This window comes from Nerophis lumbriciformis, linkage group LG24 (assembly GCF_033978685.3).
Source record: "Nerophis lumbriciformis linkage group LG24, RoL_Nlum_v2.1, whole genome shotgun sequence".
In the NCBI taxonomy this organism is placed as follows: domain Eukaryota; kingdom Metazoa; phylum Chordata; class Actinopteri; order Syngnathiformes; family Syngnathidae; genus Nerophis; species Nerophis lumbriciformis.
Genome location: NC_084571.2, coordinates 28,782,501 through 28,798,398, shown reverse-complemented (window position 1 = coordinate 28,798,398; position 15,898 = coordinate 28,782,501). Strand labels below are relative to the sequence as shown.

Genomic DNA, 15,898 nt, shown 5'->3' with positions numbered 1-15,898 from the left:
GTCCAGGAAAAACGGTAGGATTAAATAAGCTCTGCTTTTTCCTACTCCTTTTCAAACATGTTGAGTAGAGAAACTGGAAATTGCGATGTATCATGTTGTATGCATGCATGTTAGAAATAAACTCAGACCATGGCAGGGATTAGAAAAGGACTTTGGGCACTCATCAAGAAGGCCTCACCTAATGCACACACAAGCACTAACATCAATGCACCTTTCCTCTGAATTAGTTGGGGTAATGACTGACAGTCCATTTTTTAAAGGTCAGACCACTAAAAACAAAAGTCTTCTCTGCTGTCGGTGAGGCGATGGCAGCTGAACTTCAAACTGCTGTTTCACAGTGAAGCTCGGTGGCTGTCGCAAGGAAAAGTCTTATCCGGAGTTTTTTTGGGGGGGAAAGTTTTTTTCATTTATGTTTTGTGGGTCAAAATTTTTTATGTCGTGCTTCTGAATTAAATGTTGCTGATTACATTGTAATGTATTGAGTTTATTTCTTTATTTTTCAGTATTATCCTCCATCAGTGTGTGAATGTGTGTGTGAATGGGTAAATGTGGAAGTAGTGTCAAAGCGCTTTTGAGTACCTTGAAGGTAGAAAAGCTCTATACAAGTACAACCCATTTATCATTTATTTATTATTTATTTATTAAATGGTTCAAGTTGCCCAAAAAAATGTCATAATTTACAAATATGGAATTTTTTTCTGATTTCAGCCTTTCAGGGAAATTGATGCACTTTGAAAAACATTGTTTATAAAGTTATTTTTTTATAAAGTTTATTATAAGCTGATCTATATTTCTCGCAATTTTTTTTGGTAATGTAAATGGAATTTAAAAATATCGAATTTGACCAAAAGAAAAAGTCCAAATTGGACATCCGACCCTGCAGTGTGAACGTGGCCAACATTTTAAAAAGATCGGAGCATTTGACAGTATTTACTGCTATAATTTTGTACCACAAGGGGGCGATCTTGGTGTTCGCTAAGCCGAGCATTGATTGATTGATTGAAGCTTTTATTAGTAGATTGCACAGTACAGTACATATTCCGTACAATTGACCACTAAATGGTAACACCCGAATAAGTTTTTCAACTTGTTTAAGTCGGGGTCCACGTTAATCAATTCATGGTAAGCAGAAATGCTAACAGAATGCGCCAAAAAAACGGAGGCATACACATAAAAAAATAGCTAAACTAGTTAGAATGTTTCAAGTACCAAGTTATATGACTGAGGCACAGAGCTAAAAAAAAAGTTAACATTCAAACATTTAGCATTTGTCAAGTACCATGTTATGATGTGCTGCAAAATTGGCTAAAATGTTAGCATGTGTCAAGGACCAGGTTATCTGACTCTGAGGCATACGGCTAAAAAAGTTAGCATGCTAACAGTTAGCATGTGTCAAGTACCATGTTAAATACATTTAAGGTGTTTAGCTACCAAATTGGCTAAAAAAGTTAACATGCTAACATTTAGCATTTGTTAAGTACCATGTTATGATGATCTGCAAAATTGGCAAAAAAGTTAGCATGTGTCAAGGACCAGGTTATCTGACTCTGAGGCATACGGCTAAAAAAGTTAGCATGCTAACAGTTAGCATGTGTCAAGTACCATGTTAAATACATTTAAGTTGTTTAGCTACCAAATTGGCTAAAAAAGTTAGCATGCTATCAGTTAGCATGTGTCAAGTACCATGTTAAATAAATTGAAGGTGTTTGGCTACCAAATTGGCTAAAAAAGTTAGCATGCTATCAGTTAGCGTGTGTCAAGTACCATGTTAAATACATTTAAGGTGTTTAGCTACCAAATTGGCTAAAAAAAAGTTAACATGGTAACATTTAGCATTTGTTAAGTACCATGTTATGATGTGCTGCAAAATTGGCTAAAAAGTTAGCATGTATCAAGGACCAGGTTATCTGACTCTGAGGCATACGGCTAAAAAAGTTAGCATGCTAATAGTTAGCATGTGTCAAGGACCAGGTTATCTGACTCTGAGGCATACGGCTAAAAAAGTTAGCATGCTAACAGTTAGCATGTGTCAAGTACCATGTTAAATACATTTAAAGTGTTTGGCTACCAAATTGGCTAAAAAAGTTAGCATGCTAACAGCGTGTTTCAAGTACCATGTTAAATAAATTTAAGGTGTTTGGCTACCAAATTGGTTAAAAAAGTTAGCATGCTAACAGTTAGCGTGTGTCAAGTACCATGTTAAATAAATTTAAGGTGTTTGGCTACCAAATTGGCTAAAAAAGTTAGCATGCTAACAGTTAGCATGTGTCAAGCACCATGTTAAATACATTTAAGGTGTTTGGCTACCAAATTGGCTAAAAAAGTTAATAATAATAATAATAATAATTGGGATTTATATAGCGCTTTTCTAAGTACCCAAAGTCGCTTTACATGTAGAACCCATCATTCACACCTGGTGGTGGTAAGCTACTTTCATAGCCACAGCTGCCCTGGGGTAGACTGACGGAAGCGTGGCTGCAATTTGCGCCAACGGCCCCTCCGACCACCACCTATCATTCATCATTCAATTCACCGGTGTGAGTGGCACCGGGGGCAAAGGGTGAAGTGTCCCGCCCAAGGACACAACGGCAGCGATTTTTGGATGGTAAGAGGCGGGGAGCGAACCTACAACCCTCAGGTTTCTGGCACGGTTGCTCTACCCACTACGCCATGCCGCCCCAAGTTAGCATGCTAACAGCGTGTGTCAAGTACCATGTTAAATAAATTTAAGGATTTTTGGCTACCAAATTGGCTAAAAAAAAGTTAACATGCTAACATTTAGCATTTGTTAAGTACCATGTTATGATGAGCTGCAAAATTGGCAAAAAAGTTAGCGTGTGTCAAGGACCAGGTTATCTGACTCTGAGGCATACGACTGAAAAAGTTAGCATGCTAACAGTTAGCATGTGTCAAGCACCATGTTAAATAAATTTAAGGTGTTTGGCTACCAAATTGGCTTAAAAAAGTTAGCATGCTAGCAGTTAGCGTGTGTCAAGTACCATGTTAAACAAATTTAAGGTGTTTGGCTACCAAATTGGCTAAAAAAGTTAGCATGCTAACAGTTAGCATGTGTCAAGTACCATGTTAAATAAATTTAAAGTGTTTGGCTACCAAATTGGCTAAAAGAGTTAGCATGCTAACAGTTAGCATGTGTCAAGTACCATGTTATGATGAGCTACAAATTTGGCTAAAAAGTTAGCATGTGTCAAGGACCAGGTTATCTGACTCTGAGGCATACGGCTGAAAAAGTTAGCATGCTAACAGTTAGCATGTGTCAAGTACCATGTTAAATTAATTTACGGTGTTCGGCTGCCACATTGGCTAAAAAAGTTAACATGCTAAAGTTTAAAAACAAGACAATGTTCATAAAAATTAAAAGAAGAGGAAGCACTGCCCTGCCTTTTTTGATTAAAGTGAAATTAGATGTGATACATGTGGAGGGAGGTGTGGCCAGCGTGCTTGCAGGAGCAAAGATCACCGCCGCTGAGGACGAGCACCATCGGCATGTGCTGACGGCGAGACACAGCTGGCAGGTGATTAGATTTCACAGGTGGTACGTGTTAATCTAATCATCTGTTGTCTTTAACAGTAAGCGGCCGAGTGCAGGAGGAGGAAAGGATAGGGATGTGGCTGAAAAGTCACGTCCTGCTGGAGAGGAAAGGTTGAGAGAATTCTATGGGGCGTGTGGAATAGTGGAACGGATAGTAAGCAACTTCCACAATACATTTTCGTCTTTGTTCAGGTAAAGAACAACCACTATTGTGAAGAGAGTATGCAAAATAAGCATAAGGCATTATGTAAATCTGCTAAATCAGCTTACTCTTACACATTCCGTATATTGGTAACTAGGAGTTTATACTTAACTTAAACGTGTCCTGACTTAAACGTGTGGACAATGCTGAAGAAAAGTCCAGAAGCATGTGGATGGCTACCAAAAGCGCCTTATTGCAGTGAAACTTGCCAAGGGACTGGAAATTTAAACTACATTTTTTCCAAGTTCAAAAAATTTCCAGGATTTTCCAGAATTTATATTTTTCCAAAACCCCTGTTTCCACCTTTTTTTCTGGTGACTTCTCCTTCCACATTTTTCCACGCATTTCAACCGTTCCACCGTCAAAACATTCCTCTTAATCGGGACAAAAAACTAAGTTGTTTTCTGAACTGGAACAATTCCCAGTTTTCCAGAAATTCCAGGATTTCTGTAATCCCATTTATCAATTCATTATGTTACTATTTCAACATTTCTCGACCGATTTAAAAAAAACTCCAACACCAACCATTTCAACTCATTCAGACTATTCAAGTTTTTTTCAACCATTTTCCAAAAAATTCCTGCTTTTCCCAAAATTCCCAAATGTTGGGGAAATTCCCATTGAAATAAATGGGACATTATTCAAAGTTCCACAACTCCCACATTTTTCATCTGATTCAAACCATTCCACCTTCAACACATTCCACCATCCTGGAAATGTAAACTACTTTTTTTCCCAGTTCAAAAAAATTTCAGGATTTTCCAGAATTCCTGGTTTTCCAACGCCCTATTTCCACCCTTTTTTCTGGCTAGTACTCCTTCCACCTTTTTCACCGTTCCACCGTCAAAACATTCCTCTTAATCAGGACAAAAAAACGAAGTTGTTTTTTGAACTGGAAAAATTCTCAGTTTACCCGAAATTCTAGGAATTCCGTAATACCATTTCTCAATTCAACATGTTACTTCTTCAACATTTCTCGACCGATTTGAAAAATTCCAACATCAACCATTTCAACTAATTTAGACCATTCAAGTTTGTTTTTTTACCATTTTCAAAAAAAATCCCGCTTTTCCCGAAATTCCCAAATTTTTTGGAAATTCCCATTGAAATCAATGGAACGATCTTCAAAGTTCCACAATTCCCACATTTTCCCTTTGATTCAAATTGTTCCAACTTCTAAATATTCTGCCTGTTTGGGAATTGTGTGCTCTACTTCAACAATTCTAAAAAAAAATTCCAGGATTTCAGTTCAACTTCAGCATTGGGGCATTCACATGCAATTCCTTCAGGAATTGCCTCATTTGGTTTGGAACTTGGGAAAGTGTTGGTTGGATGAGTGGAATGTGTTAATGTTGAAATGGTTTGAAGTGGTTGAAAAATGTGCGAATTGTGGAAGTTAAAAAAAGTGACAATTCTTTTTGAATGGGGAAAATGTCCCATAAAACTGGAAATTCTTGGAAATCCGGGATTTTTTCTAAATTGTTGAAGGAGAGCACACCATTTTGAACAGGCCGAATATTTTGAAGTTGCAGTGGTTTGAATCGGATGAAAAATGTGGGAATTGTGGAACTTTGAAAAATGTCCCATTCATTTTATTGGGAATTTCATGGAAATTTGGAAATTTCGGGGAAAGCAGGAATTAAAAAAAAAAAATGTTAAAAGACTTGAATGTTTTGAATGAGTTGAAATGGTTGGTGTTGGAATTTTTCAAATCGGTCGAGAAATGTTGAAGTAGTAACATTTTTAATTGAGAAATGGTATTAAGGAATTCCAGGAATTTCGGCAAAACCGGGAATTTTTCCCAGTTCAAAAAATAACTTTGTTTTTTGTCGTAATTTAGAGGAATGGTTTGACGGTGGAACGGTTAAAGTGGGTTGAAAAATGTTGAAGGAGTAGTCTCCAGAAAAAGTGTCAAAAAGGGAATTCTGGGAATTCCTGGAATTTTTTCTAACTTGGAAAAAATATAGTTTGAATTTCCAGGATGAGTGGAATGTGTTGTAGGTGGAATGATTTGAATTGGATGAAAAATGTGGGAATTGTGGAACTTTGAAAAATGTCCCATTCATTTTGATGGGAATTTCATGGAATTTCGGGAATTTCGGGAAAAGCAGAAATTTTTGGAAAAATGTTAAAAGACTTGAATGTTATAAATGAGTTGAAATGGTTGGTGTTGGAATTTTTCAAATCGGTCGAAAAATGTTGAAGTAGTAACATTTTTAATTGAGAAATGGTATTAAGGAATTCCGGGATTTTTTTGGAACTTGGAAAAAAAGGTAGTTTAAATTCCCAGGATGGTGGAATATGTTGAAGGTGAAATGGTTTTAATCAGTTAAAAAATGTGGAAATAGTAGAAGTTTGAAAAATGGCCAATCAATTTTGAATGGGAAAAATGTCCCGAAAAACCTGGAATTCTGGGAAATCTGGGAATTTTTGGAATTTGTAAAGGGAAAGCTTGCGATTCCCGAATAGGCTGGACAGTTTGAAGTTGGAACGATTTGAATCGGGTGAAAAATGTGGAAGGTAGAACGTGCCAAAATCTGGAGAAGAAGTGGGAGTTGTGGAACTTTGAAGAATGTCCCATTGATTTCAATGGGAATTTCCCAAAACTTTGGGAAATTCGGGAAAAGCTGAACATTTTTTTAAAATTGTAAAAAAAAACAACAACCTGAATGTTCTGAATGCGTTGAAATGGTTGGTGTTGGAATTTTTCAAATCGGTCAAGAAATGTTGAATTAGTAACATGTTGAATTGAAAATTGGTAATACGGAATTCCTGGAATATTGTGAAAACTGGGAATTTTTCCAGTACAAAAAACTTGGAGCGGTTGAAGTGGGTTGAAAAATGTGGAAGGAGTAGTCGCCAGAAAAAAGGGCCAAAAAAGGAAATTCTGGGAATTCCTGGATTTTTTTTTAACTTAGAAAAAATATAGTTTGAATTTCCAGGATCAGTGGAATGTGTTGAAGGTGGAATGGTTTGAATCGGTTGAAAAATGTGGAAATGGTGGAAGTTTGAAAAATGGCCAATTAATTTTGAATGGGAAAAATGTCCTGGAAGACCTGGAATTCTGGGAAATATGGAATTTGTCAAGGTAAAGCCTGCGATTCCCAAATAGGCTGAACAGTTTGAATTTGGAACGCTTTGAATCGGGTGAAAAATGTGGAAGGTAGAACGTGCCAAAATCTGAAGAAGAAGAAGAAGAAGAAGAAGAAGAAGAAGAAGAAGAAGAAGAAGAAAGAAACCCATATGTGTGAATGCTTTAAAGTATTTAAAATCCTGGAATTTTTTTGAACTTGGAAAAAGGGTAGTTTAAATTTCCAGGATGGTGGAATGTGTTGAAGGTGGAATGGTTTGAATCAGATGAAAAATGTGGGAGTTGTGGAACTTTGAATAATGTCCATTTGATTTCAAAATGGTAAAAAAAAACTTGAATGGTCTGAATGAGTTGAAATGGTTGGTGTTGGAATTTTTCAAATCAGTTGAGAAATGTTGAAGTAGCAACATGTTGAATTGAGAAATGGTAATACGAAATTCCTGGAATTTCGGGGGAAACTGGGAATTTTTCCAGTTCAGAAAACAACTTTGTTTTTTTTCCTGATTAAGAGGAATGTTTTGACAATGGAACCGTTGAAATGTGTTGAAAAATGTGGGAGGAGTAGTCGCCAGAAAAAAGGGTGGAAATAGGGCTTTGGAAAACCAGGAATTCTGGAAAATCCTGGAATTTTTTTTGGAGCTTGGATAAAAGGTAGTTTAAATTTCCATGATGGTGGAATGTGTTGAAGGTGGAATGGTTTGAATCAGATGAAAAATGTGGGAGTTGTGGAACTTTGAAGAATGTCCCATTGATTTCAATGGGAATTTCCCCAAAATTTGGGAATTTCGGGAAAAGCGGGAATTTTTTTTGGGAAATGGTAAAAAAAACAAAAAAACTTGAATGGTCTGAATGAGTTGAATTGGTTGATGTTGACATTTTTCAAATTTGTCGAGAAATGTTGAAGTAGTACTATGTTGAATCGATAAATGGTATTACGGAATTCCTGGAATTTCGAGAAAACTGGGAATTTTTCCGGTTCAAAAAACTTTGGTTTTTGTCCTGATTAAGAGGAATGTTTGGACGGTGGAACGGTTAAAGTGGGTTGAAAAATGTGGAAGGAGTAGTTGCCAGAAAAAAGGGTCAAAAAAGGGAATTCCTGGAATTTTTTTGAACTTGGAAAAAGGAAAGTTTGAATTTCCAGAATGGTGGAATGTGTTGAAGGTGGAATGGTTTGAATAGGTTGAATAGTGTGGAAATGGTAGAAGTTTGAAAAATGGCCAATTCATTTTGAATAAGAAAATGTTCCCGGAAAACCTGGAATTCTGGGAAATCTTGGAATTTGTCATGGTAAAGCCCGCGATTCCCGAACAGGCTGAACAGTTTGAAGTTGGAACGGTTTGAATCAGGTGAAAACGTGGAAGGTAGAAGGCGCCAAAATCTGGAGAAGAAGAAGAAGAAGAAGAAATAAACAGATATGTGTGAATGCTTTGGAGCATTCAAAATCCTGGAATTTATTTGAATGTTAAAAGACTTGAATGTTATGAATGAGTTGAAATGGTTGGTGTTGGAATTTTTCAAATCAGTCGAGAAATCAGTTTGGAAAAAATGTAGTTTAAATTTCCACAATGGTGGAATGTCTTGAAGGTGGAATGGTTTGAATCAGATGAAAAATGTGGGAGTTGTGGAACTTTGAAGAATGTCCCATTGATTTCAATGAGAATTTCCCCAAAATTTGGGAATTTCAGGAAAAGCGGGAATTTTTTTGAGAATGGTAAAAAAAACCTTGAATGAGTGGTGTCAAAATTTTTGTAATCGGTCAAGAAATGTCGACGTAGTAACATGTTGAATTGAGAAATGGTAATACGGAATTCCTGGAATTTCGGGAAAACCGGGAATTTTTCCAGTTCAAAAAACTTTGTTTTTGTCTTGATTAAGAGGAATGTTTTGACGGTAGAACAGTTGAAATGCATTGAAAAATGTGGAAGGAGTAGTCACCAGAAAAAAGGGTGGAAATAGGGCTTTGGAAAACCAGTAATTCTGGAAAATCCTGGAATTTTTTTTGAGCTTGGAATAAAAGTAGTTTAAATTTGCAGGATGGTGCAATGTGTTGAAGGTGGAATGGTTTGAATCAGATGAAAAATGTGGGAGTTGTGGAACTTTGAAGAATGTCCCATTGATTTCAATGGGAATTTTGGGAAAAGCGGGATTTTTTTGGGGGAAAATGGTAAAAAAAACAACAACTTGAATGGTCTGAATGAGTTGAATTGGTTTATGTTGACATTTTTCAAATTCGTCGAGAAATGTTGAAGTAGTACTATGTTGAATCGATAAATGGTATTACGGAATTCCTGGAATTTCGAGAAAACTGGGAATTTTTCCTGTTCAAAAAATGTTGGTTTTTGTCCTGATTAAGAGGAATGTTTGGACGGTGGAACGGTTAAAGTGGGTTGAAAAATGTGGAAGGTGTAGTCGCCAGAAAAAAGGGTCGAAAAAGGGAATTCCTGGAATTTTTTTGAACTTGGAAAAAGGAACATTTTAATTTCCAGAATGGTGGAATGGTTTGAATAGGTTGAATAGTGTGGAAATGGTAGAAGTTTGAAAAATGGCCAATTCATTTTGAATGGGAAAATTTTCCCGGAAAACATGGAATTCTGGGAAATCTGGGAATTTTTGGAATTTGTCATGGTAAAGCCCGCGATTCCCGGATAGGCTGAACAGTTTGAAGTTGGAACGGTTTGAATCGGGTGAAAATGTGGAAGGTAGAAGGCGCCAAAATCTGGAGAAGAAGAAGAAGAAGAAGAAAGAAACAGATATGTGTGAATGCTTTGGAGCATTCAAAAACCTGGAATTTATTTGAACTTGGAAAAAGGGTAGTTTAAATTTCCAGGATGGTGCAATGTGTTGAAGGTAGAATGGTTTGAATGAGATGCAAAATGTGGGAGTTGTGTAACTTTGAAGAATGTCCCATTGATTTCAATGGGAATTTCCCCAAAATTTGGGAATTTCGGGAAAAGCGGGAATTTTTTTGAGAATGGTAAAAAAAAACTTGAATGAGTGGTGTCAACATTTTTCTAATCGGTCAAGAAATGTCGACGTAGTAACATTTGGAATTGAAAAATGGTAATATGGAATTCCTGGAATTTTGGGAAAACTGGGAATTTTTCCAGTTCAAAAAACATTTTTTTTTGTCTTGATTAAGAGGAATGTTTTGACGGTAGAACAGTTGAAATGCATTGAAAAATGTGGAATGAGTAGTCGCCAGAAAAACGGGTGGAAATAGGGCTTTGGAAAACCAAAAATTCTGGAAAATCCTGGAATTTTTTTTTTTACTTGGAAAAAAGAAAGTTTGAATTTCCAGAATGGTGGAATGTGTTTTAGGTGGAATGGTTTGAATGAGATGAAAATGTGGGAGTTGTGTAACTTTGAAGAATGTCCCATTGATTTCAATGGGAATTTCCCCCAAATTTGGGAATTTCGGGAAAAGCGGGAATTTTTTTGAGAATGGTAAAAAAAAACTTGAATGAGTGCTGTCAAAATTTTTCTAATCGGGCAAGAAATGTCGACGTAGTAACATGTTGAATTGAAAAATGGTAATACGGAATTCCTGGAATTTCGGGAAAACTGGGAATTTTTCCAGTTCAAAAAACATTGTTTTTGTCTTGATTAAGAGGAATGTTTTGACGGTAGAACAGTTGAAATGCATTGAAAAATGTGGAATGAGTAGTCGCCAGAAAAACGGGTGGAAATAGGGCTTTGGAAAACCAAAAATTCTGGAAAATGCTGGAATTTTTTTTTTTTACTTGGAAAAAGGAAAGTTTGAATTTCCAGAATGGTGGAATGTGTTGAAGGGGGAATTGTTTGAATAGGTTGAATAGTGTGGAATGGTGGACGTTTGAAAAATGGCCAATTCATTTTGAATGGGAAAAATGTCCTGGAAAATCTGGAATTCTGGGAAATTTTGGGAATTTGTCAAGGGAAACAGTTTGAAGTTGAAACGGTTTGAATGGGAGGAAAAATGTGGAAGGCGCCAAAATCTGGAGAAGAAGAAGAAGTTGAAAAAATAGATTAATTTTGGTATAGAAAACCATATGATTGAATGCTTTTTAGCATTCACACAATTATTGACCTATTTAAGGCTCCAATTATTTTACATCAAATATTTATTATTAAAATTATTTTTAATAATTTTGGGGGGGAATTATTGCTTATTTTATGTGCTTGCCATAACAAAACAACAACAAAAAAAACTACATTATCGTTGCTGTGGAGCATTCACACATATGAAATGTTCAATCGTGGAGGTCTGATGAGTGCGCGCGCTCCCGCAAAGGAATCCATTGAGGGCGAGACAGTCGCGCGCCTGTCCGGACTTCCGAAGCGAAGGGAGGGGAGAGGAGGCGAAGGCGGCCTGGGATGAACGCGAGACGCCGACGTCAGAGCACACTCGGCGGGGCCACGTAGTGGGTCGCCCGTCGGTCGGCACCCCTTTTCCCCATACATCGCGGTTCATCCATCTCTTGTTAGAGGATACGAGTGCCAGAAGAGGTGTGTTTGTGGCGGATCGTAAAGGAGCCCACCCGGAGGACGGAGGTGAGCCTACCGGCCACTGAGCCGACATTTCCAGGTGTAATTCCGCCTCTCTGACATGCATGCCCCACGGCTCACAAGTCGCAGGAGCCGCGGTGTAGATCCCCGCAAAGGTGGAGGTATAGTTATCTCCCACTTTTTCTTTTTTTTTTAGAGCGGGGGTGACAGCGTCGTAATGTTTGTCAATAAAACACTTGAATCTCACGCGTCAATATTATAATAGTGCATTCACTCCGGTGACATTATTGAACTATTTTGTATCTTTATTTGAAATTGCATGACACACTTTGGTCATGTTACGTTGCTGCTGCTCGCATCTGACGTTGCTGTTAGCTTCATGCTAACGAGCTAGCACCGAGCTGGGCGGATTTGGTGGGGGTTTAAAAAAAAAAGTGAAAGTCTTGTCTCTTTTAGAAAAATAAATACAGTCCGTTGTACGTTGACTCGAACAAGACCCGAACGCGACTATTTTCTCCGGTTCGACATATTTGTGTGTACCTTTCTAAGCTAATGTTAGCCAAGTTAGCTTGTCATGTGTGTGCAGGTTTAATACTTATGCTAGCACGCTATGTTGCTAACGCGGCCTCTGCTATGTTTTCACCCCGTGTTGCTTTAACCCCTTACTCTCTCTTTATTCTCTTTCCAAAATATTGCAAAGATGCAACCATGTGGAAGGGATAAAACGTCCCAAAAATGATGTGTAATGTTGGTTCGCCACTTTGGGGACAAAATGTGCAAAGCTAGCAAGGCCCAGTCATTCCACATTATGTTTTACTATTTATTTGCAAGACGAGGATCATTTCCAGATTTTTCTATTGTTGTTAAGCCAATAAGTAGTGTTATAGTTCACTCTTTCAGTCTTTCAATGACTCTGCTTGCTTACAAATCACTTTTATTTCTCTGCCATACTTCTAGTTTGGGGGTCTTCAACATGTGGACAGGGGGCAAACTGGCGACTACTCCTTCCACATTTTTCAACGCATTTCAACCGTTCCACCGTCAAAACATTCCTCTTAATCAGGACAAAAAAACTAAGTTGTTTTTGAAACTGGAAAAAACGATTTGAAAAATGTCAACACCAACCAATTCAACTCATTCAGACCATTCAATTTTTTTCTTACCATTTTCAAAACAAAATCCCACTTTTCCAGAAATTCCCATTGAAATCAATGGGACATTCTTCCACAACTCCCACATTTTTAATCTGATTCAAACTAGAGATGTCCGATAATATCGGACTGCCGATATTAGCCGATAAATGCTTTAAAATGTAATATTGGAAATTATCGGTATCGGTTTCAAAATTATCAGTATCTGTTTTAAAAAGTAAAATTTATGACTTTTTAAAACGCCGCTGTGTACACGGACGTAGGGAGAAGTACAGAGCGCTAATAAACCTTAAAGGCACTGCCTTTGCATCACATAATATCTACGGCTTTTCACACACACAAGTGAATGCCCAGCATACTTGGTCAACAGTCATACAGGTCACACTGAGGGTGGCCGTATAAACAACTTTAACATTCACCCCAGTGGCGTCCCACTGGGGTGAGTTTTTCCTTGCCCGTATGTGGGCTTTGTACCGAGGATGTCGTTGTGGCTTGTGCAGCCCTTTGAGACACTTGTGATTTAGGGCTATATAAATTGATTGATTGATTGAACACTGTTACAAATATGCGCCACACTGTGAACCCACACCAAACAAGAATGACAAACACATTTCGGGAGAACATCCGCACCGTAACACAACAAAAAACACTACAGAACAAATACCCAGAACCCCTTGCAGCACTAACTATTCCGGGACGCTAATATATACACCCCCGCTACCCTCTACCCCCACCTCCCACCTCAACCTTCTTATGCTCTCTCAGGGAGAGCGTGTCCCAAATTCCAAGCTGCTGTTTTGAGGCATGTTAAAAAAAAAAAAAGCACTTTGTGACTTCAATAATAAATATGGCAGTGCCATGTTGGCATTTTTTTCCCATAACTTGAGTTGATTTATTTTGGAAAACCTTGTTACATTGTTTAATGCATCCAGTGGGGCATCTCAACAACATTAGGCATAATAATGTGTTAATTCCACGACTGTATATATCGGTATCGGTTGATATCGGAATCGGTAATTAAGAGTTGGACAATATCGAAATATCGGATATCAGCAAAAAAGCCATTATCGGACATCTCTAATTCAAACCATTCCACCTTCAACACATTCCACCATCCTGGAAATTTAAACTACCCTTTTTCCAAGTAAAAAAAAATTCCAGGATTTTCCAGAATTCCTGGTTTTACAAAGCCCTATTTCCACCCGTTTTTCTGGTGACTACTCCTTCCACATTTTTTAACGCATTTCCACCGTCAAAATATTCCTCTTAGTCAGGTCAAAAAACAAAGTTGTTTTTTGAACTGGAAAAATTCCCAGTTTTCCCGAAATTTCAGGAATTCCGTATTACCATTTCTCAAAAAGCATCCAAAATGATGTGTAATGGTGGTTCACCACTTTGGGGACAAAATGTGCAAAGCTAGCAAGGCCCTGTCATTCCACATTATGTTTTACTATTTATTTGCAAGACGATGGTCATTTCCAGTGCAGGTGAGCCAGTATAGGTATATATGTATGTATATAGGTATATAGGCGTAATATGATCAAACTTTCATGTCCTTGTCAGAAGTCTAGCAGCCTTATTTTTTACCAACTGTTTTCTTTTAGTGCTAAAACATAGGGAGTAGTGTTGTCCCTATACCAATATTTTGGTACCCCTTACTCTCTCTTTATTATTTTTCAAAATATTGCAAAGATGCAACCATGTGGAAGAGATAAAACTTCCCAAAAATGATGTGTAATGGTGGTTCACCACTTTGGGGACAAAATGTGCAAAGCTAGCAAGGCCCAGTCATTCCACATTATGTTTTACTATTTATTTGCAAGACGAGGATAATTTCCAGGTTTTTCTATTGTTTTTAAGCCAATAAGTAGTATTGTAGTTCACTCTTTCACTCCCATTGCTTGCTTATGAATCACTTTTATTACTTCTAGTCTGGAGGTCTCCAACATGTGGACAGGGGGAAACATCCAAACACAATTTTGCATAATTTTGAGAAAAAACCTAGTTGCAATTTGATTCGAGATTTTTATATGTAATGTGTGAAAATGCATAAAACTGTGAAAAGTGAGTGAAGGAAGACATGTTACTTTTAGATTTTCAATCAACATTTGAAACTAGACCATTTAATATTTTATACGTAAGTAATAGAATCTTAAAGTTGCGTCATAAGTAGGGATGATACTCGAAACCGATTTTCCCGGTTGTTTGATAAGAAAAGAACCGAGTCCTCGGACTTGAATCCCTTTTTGAGAACCGGTACCCGTTATCGAGACCACTATAGTAAAGAAAAAGAGTTGGTTCTTTATTCGAATCCCTCGGAACGAATCCCGTCCCGACCAGAAATGCTCCGTGTGACATCACAAGAAATGACGTCATGTAGCTCAGTCATTAGGCGCAGATAGCGAAAGCAGGAAAAAAAATGGACCGGAAAAAGCGCTCCAAGGTGTAATAAAGTTCAAAACAAAAGGTATAATCCAATGAATAACTTTACTGAGAGATTTGAGCAGGGTACAAACACATGACGAACACTTTTACGACCAACCGGAAACATAGCAACCAGGCTAGCAATGCACCTCCTTTACGGCAGCTGTCGCAACGTTCTTACAGCAACCGCAGCACATACATATATATACAACATATATGACATAATCTCCCTTTTTTAACTTTTGTTTTCCTTGTAAACAAAACAAAATCACACTGTATATGTGTTGTCTGTCTAATTATAAATAATGCAGATGAGGCGTGTTGGCTGAGTTCTTGACGTTTACTTTCACAGCGTGCTCATAACCTCATTCTTAGCTGCCGGGTGACGACATGCAACAACACTTCGGGGCTACCGCGCATGCTCGTCACTCCCGTTGCATGCTGGGTAGTGTAGTTCAGTGGTTCTCAACCTTTTTTCATTGATGTACTCCCTGTGAATTTTTTTTAAATTCAAGTACCCCCTAATCAGAGCAAAGCATTTTTAGTTGAAAAAAGAGATAAGGAAGTAAAATACAGCGATGTGTCATCAGTTTCTGATTTATTAAATTGTATAACAGTGCAAAATATTGCTAATTTGTAGTGGTCTTTCTTGAACTATTTGGAAAAAAAGATAGGTTTTTATTTATATTTATAAAGGATTTTTGAATTGTTGCTATTTTTAGAATATTAAAAAAAAATCTCACGTACCCCTTGGCATACCTTCAAGTACCCCCAGGGGTACGCGTACCCCCATTTGAGAACCACTGGTCTAGTTGTTATATTCTCTATCTCATAACATCTTTCCCCCTATAAAGAAATAATGTTAACTCAATAAAGTGTATTTTTTTTTTTAGCTTTAACTTTCATTTTTTAGCATTGTAACCACATTATCAAACAACTTTTCTCTTCATAGAATTTTCTTTTAATAAAGAAATAAAGTGCAAAAATGTCAACGC

The 15,898-nt window shown here is 37.4% G+C and overlaps 1 protein-coding gene across 3 annotated transcripts in view; it reads left to right on the top strand.

Annotated features, from left to right (window-relative positions):
* The first annotated feature begins 3,618 nt into the window (after positions 1-3,618).
* znf652 (zinc finger protein 652) overlaps positions 3,619-15,898 on the top strand; it is a 52,732-nt gene continuing 40,452 nt past the window's right edge. For 2 of the 3 annotated variants that reach the window (XM_061981912.2, XM_061981909.2), the window contains exon 1: positions 11,124-11,373. The gene's annotated coding sequence lies outside the window, so the exon portion shown is untranslated. Of the gene's footprint in view, positions 3,705-11,123; positions 11,374-15,898 lie in introns of those variants that run through there. The other variant, XM_061981911.2, reaches the window with a different exon arrangement.